This window comes from Mixophyes fleayi, chromosome 2, assembly GCF_038048845.1.
Source record: "Mixophyes fleayi isolate aMixFle1 chromosome 2, aMixFle1.hap1, whole genome shotgun sequence".
Taxonomy (NCBI): Eukaryota; Metazoa; Chordata; class Amphibia; order Anura; family Limnodynastidae; genus Mixophyes; species Mixophyes fleayi.
In genome coordinates, this window is record NC_134403.1 from 99,315,921 (window position 1) to 99,321,942 (window position 6,022).

The following is a 6,022-nucleotide window of genomic DNA, read 5'->3' on the forward strand; positions in this document are numbered from 1 at the left end:
ATGTTATGTAAGAAAGTATTGCATTAAATTCTGACTGTAATGCAAATCTTTGGAATATTAGCATGTAACCAGGCATAAACCAATTCTAGAAGCAACAGTGATTCATATAGTCTGTTATAGGAAGAGGAAGGTTTAACCCTTCTATTATCACAACATGCGATCACTTATATTTAGCGGGACTGGATGTCCCATTATATGGATTAATTTACAAATCCGCTTCATATAATTTTGACTGTTCCAGAGAAGATGATAAAGTTGCACCTACGCTATGACATTTGGAGAACAATTTTTTTTCTCAAAATGAGCAAGCTGGATAGGGGATCTATATGATATATGAACAAAATCTAATTATGTAACTTTCTCAAACAAAGGGAACAGATAGGACTTTTTTAGTAGGATTTCTCAATGGGACCTATACCACCTATCCAGGCTTACTTCATTACCTTGCATTGTAATAAGGGGAAGTATAAATTACCAATTTCTTAGTCTAGCCTTTATGGATGTCATATAGCACTGGATATTACCACATTTCTAGAAATGCATCAAGACCTTGCTGTAACAGATTCTGGATACTATATTACTAATCTTGATTAGCACTGGCTTACCTGAGGTGCGGAGTCTAACGATTTCCCCGGTGTTCACCAAGAACCGCCGCAAGGCGGGGTGGGCTTCGCTGCCAGGAGTCGCAGGTCGCGGTCCCCAGGTTCGCCTCAAGATGTAGTACAGCGGAGTGAAGCGGTGGTAGCGGAGTCAAACAAGCCGGTTCGGTACACAGGAATGGAGTCAGGCAGAATCAGAAGGCAACTCGGAGTCAAAAAGCCAGGTTCGGTACACGGGTCACAAGAATAGGAGAATGGTCAGCAAGCCGGGTCGGTACACAGGGAACGGAGAGCCAGGGAAGTCAAACAGGCAGAGATCAGCACACAGGAAGACACTGGAAACTGGAAGACACTGCAATCCACGAAGAGCAGGAGCCAGGAACAGGTAAGTGTTGCTCTGACACTCAGCGAGTGTCAGAGTGAGGTTTTTATACTGAAGGGGATTCAAAATCCCCGCCTCTAGGGTTGTGGTCATGTGACCGCATCCGGGTGCGGTCACATGGTCCTGAATGCGGAAGTGCGGCTGGACGGAGCGGCGGGGATCAGGTAAGTTCGTGACAGTACCCCCTGCCATAAAGGTGGACTCCGAACACCTAATAGGGTTTCAAAGGAAATTTTTTATGGAAGGATTTAAGTAGACGGGGAGCATGTAGATCAATGGCTCTTACCCATGAGCGCTCCTCAGGGCCGTAACCCTTCCAATCTACCAAGAACTGTATGGCACCTTGAACTTTACGAGAATCTAGGATAGTTTTAATCTCGTATTCGACTTGATCCAGATCCACAGCAGGAGGAGGAGTTCTGGATGAGGTGGAGAATCTGTTGGTTACCATCGGTTTTAACAAGGAGACATGGAAGACATTGGGTATGCGTAAAGAGGGAGGCAGACTCAATCTAAAGGCTACGAGATTAATAATCTCAGATATAGCGAATGAGCCAATAAACTTGGGAGCAAATTTTTTACTGGGAACCTTTAAACGAATGTTCTGGATGGATAGCCATACCCTGTCACCAACTGCAAAACTTGGAGTCATTCTTCTCCTTTTATCGTAGAATTTTTTGGAACGAGTAGTTGCTTTCTTTAAATTTGTCTTGGTTTGTTCCCAAATATCAGAGAAGTTACGAAACAGAGAGTCCACTGCTGGAACTTCAGAAGATGAGACTTGAGAGAAGGTGGGTAGTCTAGGATGGCAGCCATACAGAACAAAAAAGGGGGAGTTAGAGATGGCCTCATGGAAATGGTTGTTCTGGGCGAACTCGGCCCAAGGGAGAAGGTCCACCCAGTTGTCTTGGTTACTAGAGATAAATATTCTTAGAAACTTCTCTAATTCTTGGTTGGTTCTCTCAGTAGCCCCATTGGACTGGGGATGATATGCGGAAGAAAAGTCAAGCTTAATCCCGGATTTATTGCAAAAAGACCGCCAAAATTTTGATATAAATTTTGATCCCCTATCGGAGACAATATGTTGAGGACAGCCGTGGAGGCGAAATATTTCTTTAATAAAAATATCGGCTAAGGAGGAGGAAGAAGGAAGGCCTTTGAGAGCAATAAAGTGAGCTGATTTAGAGAAGCGATCCGTGACCACAAGCACTACAGTACAGGATTTGGAAGGAGGAAGGTCTGTGATAAAATCCATGGAGATCTGTGACCATGGGTAATCAGGAATGGGTAATGGGAGCAAGCATCCATAAGGCTTCTTCCTAGAGGTCTTGTGTTGAGCACATTTGGAACAAGCAGCAACAAATCTCTTCACATCCTCCAGCAAGGAAGGCCACCAGTAGCTTCGGGACAATAAGTCCCAGGTCTTGCGAATGCCGGCATGCCCAGAGAAGAGTGAGTGATGAGCCCAGTGAAGGAGCCGGGTGCGTAGATGTGGCAAGATGAATGTTTTGCCCGGAGGACAACCCTTTTTCAGGTGTGTAGCTGCCAATACTTGACATGGATTTACAATGAATTTATTATCTTCCGAGAATTCCATGTCAGCTGGATCAAAAGAGCGAGATAAGGCGTCTGCCTTCGTATTCTTAGATCCCGAGTGAAAAGTGATGTTGAAATCAAAGCGTGAGAAGAATAAGGACCACCTTGCTTGTCAAGGGTTCAGACATCGAGCAGTGCGTAAGTAAAGCAAATTCTTATGGTCGGTATATATGGTGATAGGAAATTGCGCTCCTTCTAGTAAATGTCTCCATTCGGAGAGAGCCATCTTGATGGCCAGGAGTTCTTTGTCGCCAATCCCATAATCCCTCTCAGCAGGTAAAAAGCGACGGGAAAAGAATCCGCAGGGATGAAGTTTTCCAGAAGGACCTCGCTGTGATAGTACGGCTCCTGTGCCAACAGAAGAGGCATCTACCTCCAGGACAAAAGGACGAGAACAATCTGGCTGTTGAAGAATGGGTGCAGATGAAAAAAGAGACTTTAATAATATAAAGGCTTAGATAGCCTCAGTGGACCAAATACCAGCATCAGCAGATTTGCGGGTCAATGATGTGATGGGAGCCACGAGAGAAGAGTACCCCTTGATAAATTGACGATAATAGTTGGAGAATCCTAGGAAGCGTTGAGTGGCCTTAAGGCCCGAAGGTTGGGGCCAGTCAAGTATGGCTTTCAATTTTGTGGGATCCATCTGTAGACCGGTGCCCGAAATAATATATCCCAGGAAGGGAATTTGTTTCTGCTCGAAGGTGCATTTCTCCAATTTGCAAAATAGCTGATTTTTTCGGATACGAGAAAGGACCTCCAATACATGAGTACGATGAGATGCTAGATCTTGAGAAAAGATGAGAATGTCCTCCAAGTAGATGACTACGGATTGGTACAAGAGGTCTTGAAACAGCTCATTCATAAAGCTCTGAAATATGGCTGGGGCATTGCATAGCCCGAAAGGCATGACCAGATATTCAAAGTGGCCGTCTCGGGTGTTGAACGCCGTCTTCCATTCACCCCCCTCCTTAATGCGTATAAGGTTATACGCTCCTCTGAGATCAAGTTTAGAAAAGATGGTGGCACCCTTAATCCGGTCAAATAATTCAGAAATCAGTGGCAGTGGATACCGATTTTTAACGGTAATGGCATTCAGGCCTCTGTAATCAATGCAAGGGCGGAGGCCCCCATCTTTTTTTTTTACGAAGAAGAAGCCAGCCCCAGCTGGGGAGGCAGACTTGCGGATGAAGCCCCTGTTTAGATTTTCTTGGATATACTCCTCCATAGCCTTAGACTCCGGGAGGTAAAGGGGGTAAACACGGCCCCTGGGAATGGGTTTACCAGGTATCAGATCAATGCCACAGTCCCAGATTCTGTGAGGAGGAAGTCTAGTGGCCTCTTGTTGACAAAAAACATCAGAGAAAGTTTGGTATGGTTCAGGTAGGAGAGTCACAGGAAATTCTTGGGAACGTCTAGGACTATTCGAAGGAACCACTCTCTGTAGGCAGCGAGAGAAGCAGGACTGTCCCCATGACAATATGTGACCAGATTTCCAGTCCAAGGTGGGAGAGTGGACCCGAAGCCATGGAAGTCCTAGGATGACTGGGTTGGTAGACCTCTGTATTACTAGAAAAGAAATCTTCTCTTGATGAAGTGCTCCTATCTGAAGCAGAAGGGGAATAGTGCGTACCAGAATGGACCCCTCAGGAATTCTTCCCCCATAAATGGCCATCAGAGAGATGGGTTGTTCCAACGCTTGTGTGGGAATAGCGAATTGTTTAACTACAGTGGCAGAAATGAAATTTCCTGCGGCTCCGGAATCTAGAAGAGCCGACTGCGGGAAGGTCTTTTGTCCTAACTGGAGGGAAATGGGAATAGACAGGCAATCATTACTATTGGGAACTGACTGACACTGAGAAAAGAGGCCCAACGATACAGCTCCAGAACTCGTTAGGCCCTGTCGTTTCCCGAGCGTTTGGGACAAGAACTCAGAAGATGGCCGCTCTCTCCACAATATAAACACAACTTGTTCCGAAATCTCCTCTCCCTTTCTTCGGCTGATAGGCGGGTCCTCCCAAGTTGCATGGGCTCTTCAGGAGGGAGAACAGGGGTTTGGAAGTTGAGGGCCAAGCGAATCATACTACGCCGCGACTGTTCCTTCTTGGAATTACGTTCCTTGAAACGCAAATCAACTTTGACACAGAGGGAGATAATGTCGTCCAAAGACGTAGGGAGTTCCTGGGATACCAACTCGTCTTTGATTCGGTCTGAAAGGCCCTGCCAGAATGTAGCTACTAGGGCCTCATCGTTCCAGCAAAGTTCAGAGGCCATAGTTCTGAAGTGGACCGCATACTGCCCCACAGACTGGTTTCCCTGGCGGAGACGTGGTAAGCCGGAAGCGGCATTGGACACCCTTCCTGGCTCATCAAATATTTTCTTGAAGGTGGACAAGAAGAGGTTGAAGTTATGTAGAATGTGGTCGTCCCTCTCCCATAAGGGGGAAGCCCATGCTAAGGCTTGACCGGACAATAACGAAATCACATAGGCCACTTTAGTTTTTTCGGAAGGGAAGTTCCCAGGTAGAAGTTCGAATTGTATGGAGCATTGATTTAAGAATCCTCTGCAATATTTAGGGTCTCCATCGAACTTGGGTGGGTTAGGTAACCGTAACTGCGAGGAAGAAGCTGCTGCTGCGGCCTGAGGTACAGGAGCCACTGCCGGCCCAGGTGATCCACCAGCCACAAGGGTGTTCTGGACAACATCCAACCGAGTGGATAGACTATTGAGGAATTTTAAAAGTTGCTCTTGGTTAGCTTCTTGCTTATCCATCCTTCCTACTAAATGCTCCAACAGATCTTTAGCTGTGGTATCCATGGTCAGAGCAAACTGTAACAGATTCTGGATACTATATTACTAATCTTGATTAGCACTGGCTTACCTGAGGTGCGGAGTCTAACGATTTCCCCGGTGTTCACCAAGAACCGCCGCAAGGCGGGGTGGGCTTCGCTGCCAGGAGTCGCAGGTCGCGGTCCCCAGGTTCGCCTCAAGATGTAGTACAGCGGAGTGAAGCGGTGGTAGCGGAGTCAAACAAGCCGGTTCGGTACACAGGAATGGAGTCAGGCAGAATCAGAAGGCAACTCGGAGTCAAAAAGCCAGGTTCGGTACACGGGTCACAAGAATAGGAGAATGGTCAGCAAGCCGGGTCGGTACACAGGGAACGGAGAGCCAGGGAAGTCAAACAGGCAGAGATCAGCACACAGGAAGACACTGGAAACTGGAAGACACTGCAATCCACGAAGAGCAGGAGCCAGGAACAGGTAAGTGTTGCTCTGACACTCAGCGAGTGTCAGAGTGAGGTTTTTATACTGAAGGGGATTCAAAATCCCCGCCTCTAGGGTTGTGGTCATGTGACCGCCTCCGGGTGCGGTCACATGGTCCTGAATGCGGAAGTGCGGCTGGACGGAGCGGCGGGGATCAGGTAAGTCCGTGATACTTGCACTGG